At 42.5% G+C, this 18,712-nt stretch overlaps 1 long non-coding RNA gene across 2 annotated transcripts in view; it reads left to right on the top strand.

Annotated features, from left to right (window-relative positions):
• LOC125083807 (uncharacterized) overlaps positions 1–18,712 on the top strand; it is a 322,084-nt gene that overhangs the window by 240,201 nt on the left and 63,171 nt on the right. The window lies entirely within an intron of this gene.

Below are 18,712 nucleotides of genomic sequence, written 5' to 3'. Positions count from 1 at the left end.
GGGAGTGGGGGAAAGAAAACCAAACTGGATACAGAATCTGCTTCCTGAATCAAACTGTAGAATGACCTTAGCCTGGGTGTTCCAGAGAGCAGAGTCTAAGATCGAGGTTTGTACAACTAACAGGAGGAAGGGTGCTCCCAGGAAGGTAGACTTAGGGACAGGGGAGTGGAGCAGATGAATGGGATGACCAGTTCAAGCTGCTGTGGGGCCAACCCTTCTAAATGTGACCGACTGTCCACTTTCACTGGACCTTTCCCTCCAAAGCTGAGTATACTCCATCTCGGCATCTTCCATCTTGTACGGGAGAGCAGGATAAATATACTCACCACTTTCCATCTCTCACAGATCAAAACTGGCCCCATGGGGGTGTAATCCTCCCCCATAATTCCAGCTACCTATGCCGGGGTGCCAGACACAGTACTGCAGGGGTCCACAGCAGGACATCAACAGAAAACCCTGGGGCTGGAACCAAGAGGCTCTTAGATAGCACCTGTGTGCAGCTGGTTGGAACCTACCAAACTGAGCCTCTAACAGATGAGGCCAAGAGAGAGCATCTAAGGAGTACTGAACAGATGCGGTATATGGTAATATGTGAGGGTGCACCAAAAAGAACTGCGAGTGAGTTTTTTACATACATACTAGGATAGCTTCCCTAAATACATGCAAACATTTTATAGAAATTAAATAGACAACACAATATATATAAATAATACATAACTAATATAATGTCTAAAATTGTATATGTGAAATAGATACATATCTATAACAAATATATAATATATAACCAGTATATATGTCAGATATTTTATGTCTATGTATTATGCCCTAAATCTAAATGAATGTTGTCTCTGTCAAAGTTCTAATTCCCTCCTTCATCCAGTCATTTCTTCCCACGCATTGGTTGGATTCCCAATCTAGCCCCAAACACAACAGGTGACGTCCCTGTTCAAGGATGGTATCATTTGAAGAAACGTTTGTCAAACTTTTAAAATTGCCTAAGGGTTGTCATTGAATTCTTTTAATATCTAATCATCTCAGATCTTTCCTTTTATGGATCCATTTGACTTTTTGGAATTACTAGGAGCAGAAACATTCAGATCTAGAAACAGTGGGAAGTCAGCCTGAGTAATAAAGTTATTGGTCAAAACAGAGATGTCAGTATAAAAACAGGAGACTAAGTTCCTCGTAGGGTTTGGGAGTAGGCTCTTCTGGAAAATGCCAAAATTATTAAATGGAGTGTGTGCATTTTAAAAAGTAGAAAAAGTAGAATTTACTTTTGTTTTCTGAAACTCTCCTCCTTTTAATGTGAGAAGCATTACTTTCAAAGAGACAGCAAGATAAGTGCTAAGTAGCTTTCTTTGTAATCTTCCCTCCTCTATGACTTATAAGGAAGCTATGAAACCCTAACAACACTGACATTCTCCTCACTTAAGAACAAGGATTGAGGGGCGCCTGGGTGGCTCAGTGGGTTAAAGCCTCTGCTTTCGGCTCAGGTCATGATCCCAGGGTCCTGGGATCGAGCCCCGCATCGGGCTCTCTGCTCAGCTGGGAGCCTGCTTTCTCCTCTCTCTCTGCCTGCTTCTCTGCCTACTTGTGATCTCTGTCTGTCAAATAAATAAACAAAATCTTTAAAAAAAAAAAAAGAACAAGGATTGAAATACAAAACATTTCTTCTTCTTGCTCAGAAAGTACACAACCAACTATATAGTCTTCTTCTAAAATGGAGAGTCGCTTGAATTGGAGACTCCAGATGACAGTTTATTATCTTGGCAAAGAAAAAACTTTAACACAGGTAATCACTATGACTCCTCCCCCAGGCACTCTAAAATGTGAAATGGAATATAATATCAACTTTACAAAATTATATCCAGTGTATTTTATGCTCATCAATCATTCCCTTGGTTTTTTCCACAAAAATTAATATGCACTTTGAACAACATATTTGAGGCTCTTTAAAATTACAGCCCCCCCCATTCTACACATGAGGTAACTAAGGCCCAGAGAGAAGATGAATCTTAGCTAAAGCTCTGTGAATTAGTGAGCATGGATAGCCTATGAGGTAAGGGTTTAACTCCTGGTCCTGAGATTTTTCTTATATAAAATCCCTCATGGCGGGGGACATTGCAAATAACTTAAACATATATGACCTCTGTACTTCTTTGTCATATAAGGACAGAGCAATTCAGCTCTGCCTCATAGTTTGCATACAGCCATTATTTTATTGCCCAGCCAAACAAAAGGCATTCTGTTAACCAGGTCCTTAGACAGTACCTTACCGATCATAAATTTTTAGTCCAGCATAGCATTCAGGGTCTCAACTTCTATTCTTATACTAACTGCCACCCCAAAGAATTCCTGAAACACAGAGGACTTATGAGAAATAATATCTCAAATATGATTTTCTCCATCTCACTACCTATCTGGATATATTAATGTTTTATTTTTAAAATAGAATATACTTTGCTGAATCGTCATTCATTCATTTATTCAAATATGTGTTAGGTTCCATTCTAATCAAAATATCATAAAATGTCTTTCCCAAGTTACAAAATATAGTTCTACAATGCTGTTTCAGTGGCTGCCTGATATTCCTTTATGTAATTTTTCCAAAGTGTGTTTACCAATTTCCCTATTATTGAAGTGTAGCAATTCTGATAGTCTGCCACTGGGTGTCTTCGTGAAGATGACAGGGTCTCTGAGCATTCTTGTCCAATAGGTCAAAATGCTCTAGCCCTTCCTATCTTAGAGCCTCTGATGTAATTGGACCAAATCTGGAAGAAAGATCTGGAACAGCAGTGAGTCCTCATCTTTTCCTAGGAGAAGAATCAGAAGCATTCCTTCTTCTTTCTGTGAGCGATTCAACCAGAATTTGTCACATCCCTCTCTGAGGTCATGTGCTGTGATGGAGGTAGTGGTGGAGGATGAGTAAGGCACAGACACTTTACTAGGGAGTGTCACGGTTAGAGAACAGCCATTTGCTGAAGTTAGGCAGTTATTCTCCCACTGAGCCAGAGCAAAGACTAAGCTGACTTTACCAGTTCCTGGTCCAGAATGTACCAGCATGCGGACCTTATTCCTGCAGAGCTCTTTTGTTCAGTTTCAGGATTTGCATTAGATATCCATGGCTACATAGCAAATTACGCAAAGACTGAACAGTTTAAAACATCGAACATTTATTATCTCACCGTTTCTGGGGATCAGGTACTTGGGAACTGCTTAGCTGATAGTTCAGTGCTCTCTGCGGCTGGAGCTACATCTTTGGAAGCATCGACTGGGACTGGAAAACCTGCTTCCAGGAGGGCTCGCTCACATGACCATTGGCAGGAAGTCTTACTTCCTTTGTGGTTTTTGGCAAGAGGTCTCCATTTCTTGCCATGTGGATTCTCCACAGACCTGCTTGAGTGTCCTCATGCCATAGCAGCTGGCTTCCCCCAGAGTGAGTGATCAAGAAAGATCAAAGTGAAATTCATAAGGTCTTCCATGATCTAGCTTTGGAACTACCATCACTTCTGCTGTAGGTTATTGGTCAATAGAGAAGGAGACATCACAGTGGTGTGAATACTAGGAGGCAGGAGTCATAGGGACTCATCAATTGAGGCTTTAGCAACTTTAAAAATCCCATGGAGCCTAAAAACTCAGAAAAATGCTAAGAAAAAATTTTTTTTGGTACCAAATATGAAGGTTGCATGATAGATACAAACTATAGTTTCATGAGAGAAAACAGGATAACCTATAAAGTAGAGAAGAACTTTGAGATTATTTTCCTAGTCTTATAATTTGACCTGTATTTCAGGGTACCTGATGAGGCAAATTTTATTAAAAAAAGAAAGGAAGGAAGGAAGGAAGGAAGGAAGGAAGAATTAACTTACACTAGCCACTAGACGGACTACCACTTTGAGAAAGATTTACTTGATTTCAGAAAAAGATTGCTGCAAGGTCCAACTTATTTCATAAATGTAGGCAGGTAGGTAACCACAGCCCCTGAAAAAAAAAAAAAAAGTATATTTTGGGACGCCTGGGTGGCTCAGTTGGTTAAGCAGCTGCCTTCGGTTCAGGTCATGATCCCAGCGTCCTGGGATCGAGTCCCACATCGGGCTCCTTGCTTGGCGGGAAACCTGCTTCTCCCTCTGCCTGCCATTCTGTCTGCCTGTGCTCACTCGCTCTCCTCTCTCTCTGACAAATAAATAAAATCTTTAAAAAAAAAAAAAAAGTATATTTTGTGTGTGTGTCCTCAGAGACCTCCTGTCCCATTATGTCTTGCTGTGTAGAGCTCAGGGAGGGTGATATCCATAATGCCTAGAGATACCAAAGGAAATCTGGAGTAGAGATATCAAAACCATTACCCTCGGGTGCCTGGCTGGCTCAGTCGGTTAAGCAACTGCCTTTGGCTCAGGTCATGATCCTGGAGTCCGGGGATCAAGTCCCACATTGGGCTTCCTCCTCCATGGGGAGTCTGCTTCTCCCTCTGACCTTCTCCCCTCTCATGCTCTCTCTCACTGTCTCTCTCTCAAATAAATAAGTGTAATCTTTAAAAAAATACAATAAAACATAACCCTTGTCCCCAAAAGTAAAGGAAACCTATTTAGATAGACCAAGGGATTCTGACAAAGTCCACAAAGGAGGCAGGGCCACGACGCTGTGGAGTTGCAGTGTGCCTGAGGGCACTGGTACAAGACTGGCGAGAAGCAGAGTGGGCGCTGAGGCTCTGTGCCAGGGGGCTGGCAGTTCTGTATCTTACCTGCTCTCTGCCCTCCAGGGACAAGCTCTTACCTTGGGAAAATGAATGAGAATCCATGAGCAGAGTGTTGAGACCCCTGATTCATCCTCTGAGGGAATGTAACCTTGGAGAGCCAGATTGTCTCCTGCGGAGAAGCGCTGATGCGGCCCAACCATGTGGCGCCTGAGGATTACGTCAGAGCACCCATCACAGATGGCAGCAAACTAGCTTTTCACAGAATTTAAAGCTCTGGGTCCTGTCATGCCTTGTGCCCAGGACGTGTTGTAAGAACAACTCTCTGATCTGCTTGAGTTAGTTCTCTTTTTTGTTTTTTTTTTTCTTATGGAACTTAAGTCCACAGAGTTGGGTTAATCGCGATCCTGGGTTCTTAACCACTGTTGTCCTAAGAATCCTCTTCTAATTACTTTTAAAACATACTGAATACTCATCATCCTTCACCTCAAACAGGAATTATAACCTAATATCAGCGTCGTGGGTCGAATTGTATCCTCCTCTGTTCACATCTTGAAGTCCTCACCACCACTGCCTCAGACATGACCTTCTTTGGAGATACAACCATGCCAGGTCTCATGAGTGAGTGAAGATGAGGTCATTCAGGTGGGCTCTCATCCTGTATGATGGTCTTATACAAAGGGGAGGCCTGCACCCCGAGGCAGACACTCATAGAGGGTAGAAGATGTGAAGGGACAGGGAGAAGATGGCCATGTGCAAACCAGGGGCAAAGTTTCCCCATGGCCTGCACGGGAACCAGCCTGCATCTTGGACTTCTGCCCTCCAGATCTGTAAGACAATGAACTGCTATTGTTTGGGCCCCTCGTTTGCGGTGCTCTATTCCAAGCAGCCCTGGCAAGCTAACGCGATCAGTAATTTCTTTTTACAACAGGCGGTTCCCCATCCCACCCTCCTGCCTTCACTTTGAATTAACATGTCCCGAACTTTGCATTTATTATAACATACAATTCCCTTCCTTTATTAGTATTAGTGGTGGTTTTCCTTTTTATTATTTCTTCATTATTATTTTTATTATATATACATACATAACTGGATACACACCCACATAGGGAAACTCAATGGGACATTATGATAGATACTGTGAATAAGGCCACCTTAAACTTAATGTCTTCATCATCTCAATCTTAATAATCTTAATATTCCTTCCCCCCTTCGCTTGCCTCCGCAGTGAAGCTGAAGTGCAGGGTAGAATCCTGTGGTACCAAGACACAGCCCACAGTACCACACAGTCACAGCTGGGAACTGGCTCCCATCTTCTGCCCAGCTTCCACCCCTGGATCAGAGCCCTGTTCCCCTTCAGGAGAAGGGATGGGGCTGGGAAGTAACTGAGATATTCTCAGGTCAGTGGATGGTCCACTAAGTACCGTAAATGTTTCACTGTTATTGTGTAACCGTCAAGCTAGACTAAAAAATTATTATTCTGTTAACCTCAAAGCAGTGCAGTCCTGAATTTTATGCACTTACATTTTGGCCCTCGCTAATCATATTATGGCCGAGCTCCGCACTCCCTTCCGCAGCATCTCTTGAGCCTGGGATTGGTATGTGATACAGCTCTGACCAATCAGACCTCGGCTATGAATCTGCCAGGGAGGTCAAGAGAAAGCTTTTGTTCTTCCAAAAAAGGGACAGATGTGGCTGCTGCCACCTACGCCCTCTCCCTCCCTCTTCCCATCCCCTGTTTTTATTGCAAACTTGAAAGACGATTTGCTGCCGTAGCTGTGGTGGCCAACTCACCACCAAAGGCAAAAAAGATAGGAAAACTGCCAGGGCAGCATTCCTGGCATAGCTGAGCTGCTGAACAAGAGCCAGCAGCTGCCTACCCCTTGAATTCAAATTCTGCAAGAAAATAGACACTTACATCTCTAAGTCACTTGTGGAGTTTCTGTTCCTTGCAGCCAAAATCATTACCCAGGTGGACGGGACTTCCTGCTGAAGCGGGTGGGCACTACAGCATCTGGGAATTTCATTTTGGATCTCTGCTCATAGAGGAGAAGAGATTTGAATATCCCGATCACTCAGTATAAAGTCAGACATGTCAACTGCTTAAAGATGGGTAAACTGAGGCTCGGGGAAGGAAAGTGATTTGCTCATGGGTCCATATCTGTCAAAGGGTAGCTTTGGGCACAGGACTAATGCGTGCCCACATTTATAAGATTGGAACCGAGGCTGACAGCGGTAAATAGAGACTTCTCCCCAGTTCCCAGCTCTATAACTTTGTCTTATTCCCAGCTTAGCTTTCTATTCACTGGACTTAGTTTTATCTCAATTTGTCTCCCACTTAGCCAAAAGCATCTCACACAACCAAAGCCATATATCACTTTCATTACTCTCTCTAGTCAGGAAGCAACACTGACGTTCCTGGACGGGAAACTTGTGTAACAGCTGTTTCAATTAAGGGCTTCTAGGGTGTTTGGAGAACATTCTAACTTTTGGTCATCATTAGTGGCTGTGTGTGAGCTCCGACTCCCCGTTCTGTGCTTTGCTTTTTCTTTTCTATTACAAATACCCTTCACCCCATGAGTAATCTCACACTATTCTAGAGACTGTATTCATGGAAAATAATCTGTGGAAAGATTACCAAGAAATGGCACTTGGTTAAAAAAAAATATGATCTAATCCCTAAAAGGATACATCTGGAGTGCTTGGCTTTGTTAGTAGGAAGGGGGAGAAAGCATCATCCCTCTCTCTTGGTATAGACCATAGCTGTACGTTTTTCTAATTAAGTTCCCATTGAGTGGCCTCAACAAAGCTGCATTCTGTTGTCTCTTAACTTGGTCCCCAAAGCACTGGAGAAAACTTCATGCTACTAAATTGCCACAACAAAAGTGATGGAAATCATTAATAGCTCTGATAATGTAGACATTAAGGTTTGGATAACTGCTCTGGGATATTGTTTCTAATGAAACAATGGTTTGCTAAACTGCAGCCATTCACCATACCACAAAGAACAAATTTCTACATGTGGACACTGCTGTCGGTACCTACTTTGGGAGTGGAGCTGGCAGTATTATGCCTCAAGAACTTGGAGGTAAAGACATCATATCACAGAGCACAAAGTCTACATTGTGGCTTAGAGCCAGTAGAGACAAAGGCACCTTAAAAAGGAAATGGTTCCACATCAATAAAATGGAACTATTAGGAGAATAAAGATACTAACAGATCCTGAGGAAGGATGCCAATCAAGAGGAGATGGTCTGAAATGAAAGCATAAACCAAAAGAGTGACAATGGCAAGTGTTGCATTGCCTAACCAGAGTTGACCAGGGACCAGTCTTATGCAGACAGATTTCAGTATCAGGATTATGCTCGTATATCCCTATAGAGAGGTGAAGCCATCAAGCTAACATACCCTATGCCATCTCTGTTAAAAATCCCCTCCTCTCCCTTTTCCTGATTCAATCCCCAACAGCCAACTTCTTGATTATATGGTTACTTATGGATATCTTCAAAGAGGGGAGAAATGTGCTAATATAAATTTTAGAGTCCACAACACAGAAAAATTTCCAAATAGAAATTAATAAATAAAGATTATAATTGTCTAGTTTTAAATAGCAATATCTGCTAGCTTGGCTAGGGTGAGTCTGCCCTTGAACAATGTACCACTTTCAGTGGGTAGAAACCCAGTTTTGTAGCCCTGTTGAGACTGAAGACTGACAAACTCAACATGGCAGCATCTCCACGTAAGGCATCCTCATGCGGCTTGACCCAATCCCTGCCAGGTATCTTCAGTCTCTACTCAACAGGCAGGGATTGGGGGACCGCAGTCCGGATCCTGGAGCTCTTAAATTTCCTGCTCAAGTCTTACAGGAGACCAACATTCCCATCTCCACTAAAGGCTTACTCTCCCCTGAGAATGACCCAGTGGCAAACACTACGATTAGGGTAGCGCTTACAGGAACATCTAGTCCGTCTTCTTGTCTTCGGTTAAACCATCAACTTGTTTTTGTCAGATACCCATAGAAAAAAAGGATGTCTGTCAAGAACCCCCGAAGGCAGGCGCCATTTTTTGTATTTCAATTTGAAGAGACCAAATGAGACACTTTTATACAAATAAAAAAACCAGTTAATTTTTAAAATAGAGATTCCTTTATGGAAGTCACCTATTCACTGTTCATTGTGAAAAAGAAGGACTTGTCAGCCTTTGTAAATGGGCCATTGATTGCTCTACGTGCTAAGGGCTAGGAAGAAATGGTGGGGAGAGGCTTGGTGGTGTGGAGACCGCTTCAGTGTGGGAGCCCCAGCCCCAGTTTGGGTTTTGGCTCAGTGGTTCCAGAAGGACCTGACTTCTGTCCGCTCTCTTCACCTTGCTGCCCTCTGTCCAAGCAGAGCATTGACCTATGTGAGATCTAAAGTCCTTTCCAAGTCTAACATTCTGTGAGGCCAGGAAGAAAGGGAGGAAAGTTCTGCTGAGAAAGAGCACGTGGCTTTGGCCTTTCCTGCTACATAATTCTTCAAAACCCTCAGAAAGTTTGCACACGAGTCCTGAGGTGGTGGAGCATCTCAGTGGACCAGGCCCCCCAAATTCATACCCCAGCCATCCCTCCATCCCGGAGGTGGGTCTGCATTTGCCTTGCAAAATCAATACATAGAGGACACATTTATTTGACACTGTATTGTTTGGGCACTGTGGATCATGTCACCTTGATACTTGCCTTAATCTGAAGGAGTCTAACGTCTAGCTGAAGACGTCTCCAGGTGTGTCATTCTTGGATGTTGCTGTTTATGCTGGCCACCCACTGAGGATGTGGACACTCTGGGTGCCCGTACGATCACTGAATGGCATAGAGCTGGGGATGCTGATGGCCACTGGGTAAGGACCTGAAGCAACAGCAGAGATGCTGGGAAAGGGAAAGAAAATTGAGACCTCTCTTGAATATGGGAGGTCAGGATGGACCACGAAACCTCAACGGAGATCTCGAGCAGAGATGCCTCACTGACAGGACCTATGGAGTTAAGTGCCTTCTCCCCAAGTAGCCCCTGCAGGGTTCACCTGCAAAGTTAATAGCAATGTTTTCTGTAGCATTCTGGTTATAAGAAACACATCAACCCCAAGCAGCAAATGTGACATCTAAGAAGCTTTGCAGACTGAGGATTACCAGCCATTCACTGACCTATCTTGCTCTACGTGGGCAAATGAGAAATTTAGGCAAGTCCAGGGATCAGCTCCTCTTCCAGGAAAGCCATACATTAGAATTTCATTTTCTCCTCGCAGCCCTCAGAAACGAAAAGAAGGTGTTGAAAAGGAGGCCTTGCAGGAGACATGCACACCCCCGAGGTACAAGGCACTTGACCCAGACAAATGCTGCCCTGAATTTGCAGAACAACAATCACACGTGTAGATGCACAGACATATGTGCATATATATAAGGACGATGACACATACTTGAAGAAAAAGCAATTTTCCCAGCATGGAAGGAAATAATTTCTCAGCCTGGAGAGTCAACAGCACTCTGGTGAGAGTCCCTTATAGAAACAGATTCTTGTAAGGATCAGATAATAAGTACCACCACCTACCACATTCTAAGTCGAAAATGATTGAGATGAGTGGAGTTTGGAGTTCTCTGGGGTAGTGCAAACAAGCATTCAGTGAGCCATCTGGTCAGTGGTTGCCTTCTGGCCCAAGCTGGCTGCACCTAAGTTGATAGGAAATCCTTTTATAGATTTTGTTGCTGTTCCATGTTGTATCCGTTAAGCGCCCGTTATGGTGAGAGCATAATATTATGGAAAAGGACATAATGATGACCTACAGATTGAAGGGGGGTGGCTTTCATTTTGGAAGGGATGGTTACTGCCCACCAGATTCAAAGTGGATATGGCAGATGGAAGAAATGGGAAAAGGTTCTTGGCCTGCAGGGTTCAGTGAATGGACAAAGCTGCCTTGCCAATGAGCCGAATGACTCCAGATAACTTGGCAGGCCTCTACTAGCATAATCTCTAAGAGGGCATGGAAAAAATAATAGAGTGCGGATTTTAATTCTTGGGGAGAATTTTATGTCTAACGAACTTGAAAAAGAGCGATCGGGTTATGGACATCAGCCCTTTTTAGTATTTTATATATGCACCACTTTTTAACAAAATGCACCATTAGATCTTATCAGTGCTTCTCTACAAGCACTGAAAAAAAAGTTTCCTTCTATCACTCCAAACCTCAAGAAGAAATCCACTCAAGGTACTTTGTTTTGTTTTAATATGGCCATGTCAGTATAGACTTGCTCTTTTTAAAGTGCATACTTGGGCTTTGCCTATCTCTAATTATATGTTATGAATCATTATGATGCTTATTTGGATTTTTTTCTAATCTACAAATGACAGTTCTGGAGCCTAGTATTCTCAGAGGCCTATTATAAATATCTATTGCATTAACTTCACTCTTCCTGCCCGCCCATGATTAAAACTCCGTATTTTGAATGGTTGTCTCTAAGTGTGGTCCTCAGATAGGATAAAAGATGTAGGAATGTAAAGGAACTTTCCAATCTCATTCCAGGAGGAGGGGGTGCATTCCATTCTTCAAAGATACTTAGTATTTTACAGCTGGAGGCACTGAAAATGATCTAATGTAACTCCACCCTATAGAGGAAGATAAGCTCAATTATAAGATATATAAATAGTAATGTCATCCTTCCCTGATGCAGTGTTCTTTAAGAAAAAAGTATTTTTTCAAAGTAATATTTGGACATCAAAATAGCATAGAATAAAAATGAATAAATATTAATAAAAGACTATAGAATACCCATTCCATCCTTGCCCAGCCCCAGTTCTGTTACTGAGAAGATCATTTCCCTAAATACATAATTCTAAATAGCAATAAATTACTGGATTCCTTGATTCCTTGATTTTAGAAATGATTCATTGACTTCTTCATTAAGAATGGCAAGGACTTGGCTCATTTCAACTACCCCTTTTTGCACATCAACATTTCCCAATATTGTTACTATTACTTCCAGTGGTACTTTGTAGCATTGAGTGATGTGCTAGGATATCTTCTGTCATATTTCATCCATTTTCTGCAGTTTTTATTGATTATCTACATAGAAGATGAGGATTTCCTCACCCAAATCTCTGTCCTTCCAGACCCCAATTTCTGTCCTCAGATCCTTACATTTGCATGATGGTCTATAACCAAATTATATATAGGTCTTTTTTTTTTTTTGATGGCTTGATTTTTAGAGCTGAAATGAATGGTGTTGATTATTACTTGCCCACATAAAGCCAAGTATGTTCTAGGATTACATTGCCTCTCTCTGTGAGTCTAAGGAGATGACCACTATACTACATGAAGAAGGATGATTCTAGAGTCTAGATCAAAGGGAATCTCTCCTACTTCACTGGAGTCTCAAAATCATGTTATGTTTTAGTTTGTTGCATATTTTGACCATGACTTTCCTATTAGGATTTTGTTTCTCCTAGAGTTAGTTATCATATTTTCTTTTTCAGAGAAGTACATGATTTCTTTATCATTGTCCTCAGACTTTCCTTTCTTTTTTTTTTAAGATTGTGTTTATTTATTTGAGAGAGAGAGTGTGTATATGCATGTGTACCTGAGTGTGGGAGGAGTGGGGGCAGGTAGAAAGAGGAGGAAAGAATCCCAAGTAGACTCTCTAAGAACCAAGAGCCCAATGTGAGGTTAGTCGTGGGAAACCATAAGATGAAACCAAACCTCTGAGTCTCAATGGACTGAGCCACCCAGATGCCCCAGACTTTCCTTTCTTATGCTCAGAAATCATTCCAATCTTCTTCTTGAAGGCATTCTTGGAGTTGTAGACTTCCTATATAAAGTAGATCAATTGCTTTCAATGCCTTTTGAAATGTCTTAGCCTATGATTTCATTTCACTGGAATCTGTATCATTCAGTGGCCAGGCCAAAAAGCAGAAACCACTCTAGATAATGAACGCAGGGAGAGATGAATTAAACCTTGAGGTAGGTAGTTCATTACTAAAGTGTTGGACAGACTGGAAGAACAAAAGAGAAAGGATGCTGTTACACAGGAACAGTGATTCCAGTAAGCCTCTACCACCCTTGCATGAACTCCTGAGACCACAACCTCCAATCCCTTTGTGCTCCAGGAACACATACTCCAGGGCTGTTGTTGAAAGTTCTACCAGTGAGACTAGTGCAGCTGTGTTACAGGTACTGAAGCCACTTCCTCAATCAAAAAGTTCTCCCACCTCCCTCCTGCCTTCTAATTTCATTCACAGTTCGACCACTGGCCAAAAAAATAAAGTAAAAGAAAACAGAACCCAGTTGGCAATGGAATCTCAAAGAGATAGTTTTCAGGCTCTCAGAGCTAGGAGAAAGGAGAGTACAGAAGACCACGGTGGAGCTGAGTGCCAACAGACAATATCAGGAACAGACTTGGATTAGTCTTACCATGTTTATGGCTTATATTTTCCCCTTTTTTGTTTGTTTGTTTGCTTAAAACCTTTAATCCCTCCACTAATTCTTCAGAAGATATGACTAGATGGTAGGCATTCTGAATCTTTGCATGTTGAAAATGTTTACATTTTGACCTCACATTTGATTGATAGTTTGGTTAAGTACAGAATTCTTGGTTTGAAACCTTTTTCACTTAAAATGGGGAGACTTGGCTGTATTGTCTTCTAGAATCCTTTATACCTCTTGAGAAGTCCATTACAAGTCTGGCTTTCATTCCAGAGTTTTTAACTGCCTTTTTTTCTGAAAACAAAACTAAACAAAACAAACAAACAAAAAAACCTAGCCCTTAAAATAAATTCTTCCTCAAACTCTATCCTATGTGTGTTTCCTTCTCTTAGAGAAGATCTTCCATAACCCTAGAACAGACTGATGAAGTCCTTCAACTGGGTTATTGCAACATGGCCTCCCCAATGGCTCTGTTTTCACTCTTGGCTTCACCTCCCAGCACTGTTTTACCCCCAGAACAGCCAGAGTTATCTTGTAAAAATGGAAGTCCGTTAATGTCATCCTTCTAATTAGAATGATTCAGTGGCTTCCTTTATCTTCCTGTTAATTTTTTCTGCATAATAAGCCACCCTAAAACTCACTGACCACAAACAACAAATATCTCCATTTCCCTTGTACTTTTGTGGGTCAGTAGGAAGTACTTTTGGCCTGGCTGAGTTGTTTGAAGCTGGATATTCAAAGATGGTCTCACTCAGATGTCTGGCCTTTGGTAGACAAATTGGTCTGGAAGTTTCAGGGGTGGTGACTGAGGTAAAGCAGCTTATCATTGTTCCACATGGCTTTGCATCTGTAGACTAGCTTCCCCCCTTCACGTAGCAGTCTCGGGGCTCTCTAGGCATCTAAAGAGAACATGACCCAATGTGCAAAGGCTCTTACTGTTTCTGCTGGTATTGTATTTCTTAATGTCTCATCACCTAAAGCAGATCACCTGGACAAAGTCTCATTGGTTAAAGAAAAACACAGTGAATATAATCCATGTAGACCTAAGAAATCACGTGGAAGTCTGACGTGTCAAGCATCCCTCTATCAACAGATAGATGTGTTCTTTACTAGAGATTTTTCCAGAAAACGCTCATCTTCATCACTTGAATAGTCTGTTACTGCCTGTCTACTATGTATGGAGGGCTGAAGATACAAACATCACTAAGACAGAGTCTCTGTTTTTAAGAGGTCATGGGAGTGAGAGAGCCACCCTGACTAATCTGTGATGAAGGTAATAGAAACAACCTACCTGAAAAGAAAAAGACAAATGTGCCAACTGAAGGAGCCCACCATGTCACATTTTATGAGAACTGACAAACCCGCATTTACACAAACTCTGACAAAATATCTGCATTTCATATATAAAGGAAAAAATCCTTTAACTATAAGGGAAATAAAGAATAGGAATCATCAAAGGGGAAAGATATCAGTTTGACCTCACATTTTTCTGAAACATTGTAGAAATTCATGGGTGCATGAAAAGGTTGTGACCTCCACATTTTTTCCCAAATGATCTCTGTCTTTAAAGAAGAAAAGTCCTCAGATTTACAAGGACTTTCCTTAAAAAAAAAAAAAAAAAAAAAAAAAAAAAAAAAAAAAAAAAACCTTGAGTATGCACGTCACTTAGTGGAAAAATGAAGTCATATTAGAAATTCTAGAATGGAGAGTTCAGGTTATATAAAGGCTTGAAGGTCATCCCTTCCTGTTTGGCCTATAGACTCAAGAATCCACTTGGATTATATTCATGCATTGTCAGGCAGATCCTACAGCTTGGGGCCAGGGTGTGGCCCTGTATTTAATTGTTCTTTATTTCTGTTTCTGCTCTTTTCCCAGGAAGATGAAATATTTTTATTAGCTATATTCATCTCTAGGGGCCTAGACCCTATTTAATTTGTTCTTCTTCAATTTGCAACAGGTGATCCCCTAAATTTTTCCCGGGAGTTGTGCCCATTCCTGCATTCCAGAAAAAGAAAAGATGTGCCTATCCCCCACCTCCAGGATTGTACGGGTCAATCCTGTAAGTCACTTTTTTTTTTTTTTAATGTGACAGAGAGAGAGATCACAAGTAGGCAGAGAGGCAGGCAGAGAGAGAGAGGGGAAAGTAGGCTCCCGGCTGAGCAGAGTGTCCGATGTGGGGCTCGATCCCAGGACCCCGAGATCACGACCTGAGCCGAAGGCAGTGGCTTAACCCACTGAGCCACCCAGGCGCCCCCTGGAAGTCACTTTTTCCCACATCCCTATTGGTCAGCTCTCGGTCACTTGGTACACTTAGTCGCAGGGAAAGCTGGGACATGTAGTCTAGTTGTGCTCCCAGGTGCAGAAAAATGAATGCTGGCGAACTCATCAAAGTCTTAGCCACAGTCTCCTTTTCTGGTTCCTAAATAGCCACTTACTCTGAATCTCGCACACACAACACATTTGCCCTTCTGCAGAGACAACTTGGGGAGAAAATTCAGAAGTTGCAGCTAGCCCCAGCACCCAACTCAGAGCCCTGCCTTTCCAGAGTATGCAGAGTCTGTACCATCTGTCCAGATATGGCTCCTTGTGGTCCACCAGACTCTAAATTAAAGAGCAAATCATCTTCCCATGCATCTCATCCCAACACACCCATCCACTCAAGGCTGGTACAGGGAGAGGCTAAAAGCAATACATATTCCCAAGCAGATAGTGGAGGGATAGAGCCACACGCCACAGACCCTGGGATCTGGTGATCCTGCGATCCTGCCAGGCTGACAATTCCGAGGTTGTCTGCCCTAGCCGAAAGGGTTAGCTTTGTTTCAAGCTTGTTTCTGCTCTCTGGGAGCCACTCTCACCCACGGTTCCTGGCTCCTGGTTCTGCCTCTTGATAAATTCCTTAGTGTCCAGTTTCAAAGTTACTAGTAGGGGAAAAAAGGCCTCCCTGGGGACTGTACAGTTTTCACAGCACTCTTCAAGCTGGTACAAATGTGGGGGCCTGAGAGTTGTTTTAAGCCTCAGATAGTTAGAGGGATTTTCATTCTGGGCTCGTGGTTTTGTTGGCAATGGCCATGCCCTAAAAGACATAGTTGCTTCTGGGGTATTTGCCTTCATTTAGTTCCATGTGTCACTAACTACACCCAGAGTTCTTTCCTAAGCATTACTGTCAGACCTGATTTACTGTTTTGCTCTGTTCCCCCCTCCCCAACCCCCTGGCCAAGCCTCTCTCACCTCACTGATGACTTCCTTGGAGCTCTCTAGGATGCTCAGGCAGCTGGCACAGCCATGCCCTCTGCAGACGGGTGCCGCAGGGTTGAGTTTGGCTGGGCCTTTGTTGCACAAATCCTGTTCCGTGCTTATCTCTTACCCCTCGGGGCCTAGAAGCAAACAGCTTCTTCGGTCTTTGGTGCTCCAAACTTCTGGACTCTCTAATCCATTTGATCCTACTTGCAAACTGGTCGATTCCGTCCTGAGGTTATCTCTTTTTTTTGTTGCTATAGTCAAATATCTTTAATGTAAAATTTACTGACTTTTTTTTAAAAGGACCATTCAGTAGCATTAAGTATCTGTGCTTCTTGGGCAAGCCACCGCCACTGCCCGTATAATTCTTTTCATCTTCCCCAGCTGAATCCTTCCCATTCAACACTCAAGTTCCCAGCCCTTGGCAACTACCGTTGACTTTCTGTGTGAGAGTTTAATGGCTCCAGGTACCTCAAACACGTGGAATCCTACAGTATTTGTCCTTCTGCATCTGGCTGTCATCACATAGCTTCATGTCTTTAAGATTCACGTGACGGCACCCATCAAAATTCTTTCCTTTTTAAGGTTGAAGAGTGTTCCATTGTATGCACAGACTACCTTTTGCTTATCCATTCATTCAAGATGTTCTTTTTTCCAGTGATTTGCCAAAAGTAGAAAATAAAAGCCAACATTCCATTTCTGGGATTTTGGGCACCCACTTCTGCTCAAGCCGCAGTCTCGGGAACAGGTAGTCTGTCTTCTCGGTCCCCCTGGAAGACAGCTCTACCAGGTGTTCTGACACTCTGTAGCGCTTTCCTCCCGTCTCCGGTATCTGTTTCCTCCCCTCTCCCCCGAGGTCTGCGTCAGTGTCCCAGGTTTCACTGTTATTTATAACTCAACATCCCACCAAATAATACTACATACATATTCTATTTAAGGAATTCTGGTGGCTGTAACGGATAAATCCTGAAATCTCGGTGGCTATCTAAAGTTGGTATTTCCCCAAAAGGAGAAGCCATCAAGAAACTGCACGCTGGGAGTTCATGGGCAAAGTGATCCTAGGAGGGCACGAACGGAGGAGTAAGCAGAGGGAGGGAGGGAAGAAGGAGAACACTGTGTAAAATGTGTTCCCGAGGCCCCAGCAGGGCTCAGCTCTGGGGTGATACATGAGGATAGTGGGTGAAGGGTGCTGTTTTAGATGAGGCTGTTCGAGAAGGTGCCTCCATGGAGTAACATTTGGACAGAGACCTGAGGAGGCCACCTTTGAGAGATGAATACGGTGAAACAGCAAGGACATGACAGTGAGGCAAGCACGTAGGTCATGTTTTCACAAATGGCAGCATTTCCTTCCTTTCTGAAGGCTGAGTAATGTTCTAGCGTAGATAAATGAATATGCGTATTAGATGGGTATTGATGTACATACACATATATACGGATATCTATTTTTATATATATGCACATATATAACCATTCATCTGTTGATGTACACACATAGGTATGCAAATATAAGTATGTGTGTATACATATCAAGAGATGAATAAATATACATGTACATATATATACTACATTTATACCCATATATGTATTCATCTTTTGATGGTCACTTAGGTTGTTTCCATATCTTGGCTACTGTGAATAATGTGGCAGTGAACATAGGAGAGCAAGTATAACTTCAAAATAGCGATTTTACTTCCTTTGAGTAAATACCCTGAAGTTGGATTGCTGGACCATATGGAATTTCTGTTTTTCGTTGTTTGAGGGCATCTCCATACCATTTTCCGTAATAGCTGTGCCAACTTACATTCCCATCAGTAAGGCACAAGGGTTCCCTTTTTCTCCCCCATCCTTGCCACACTTTGTATCTCTTGACTTTTTGATAATATTCATCCTAACAGGTGTGAGAGTAGAGCTCAAGTGTTCTCACCACACCCAAATGAGAAAATGGTAACCATGGGAGGTGATGGGTGTGTTGACTGTGTATTTCACAGTGCAAACATACATCAAAATATCACGTGGTTTACCTTAAATATACACACTTTCTGTTTGTTGAAGGAAAGAGCATATGGGTTAGACTTGACAGTCAACAAGAGGCCGTGCTTGCTGGAGCTCAGTGAGGGGGAGGGGAAGACATGGTATAGTCAGAGGGACAGCAGGGGATCATTCGGAATCAGAGGCCACGAAAGGAACTTTGGATTATATTCCAAACATAAGGGGATGCCATTGAATGGTTTGGAAGAGGGGATCATTTGATATGATTTGCATTTAAAATGGCTCATTCTGTGTATCTCATGTGGAGAGTATTGGTAACCTTTGGTTACAACTTTTGGAGTGTTTTTTGTTTTCTTT

The sequence above is a fragment of the Lutra lutra genome, chromosome 13, assembly GCF_902655055.1.
Source record: "Lutra lutra chromosome 13, mLutLut1.2, whole genome shotgun sequence".
In the NCBI taxonomy this organism is placed as follows: domain Eukaryota; kingdom Metazoa; phylum Chordata; class Mammalia; order Carnivora; family Mustelidae; genus Lutra; species Lutra lutra.
Note: the sequence above shows the minus strand (reverse complement) of the source record. Positions and strands in the feature narration are given on the sequence as shown.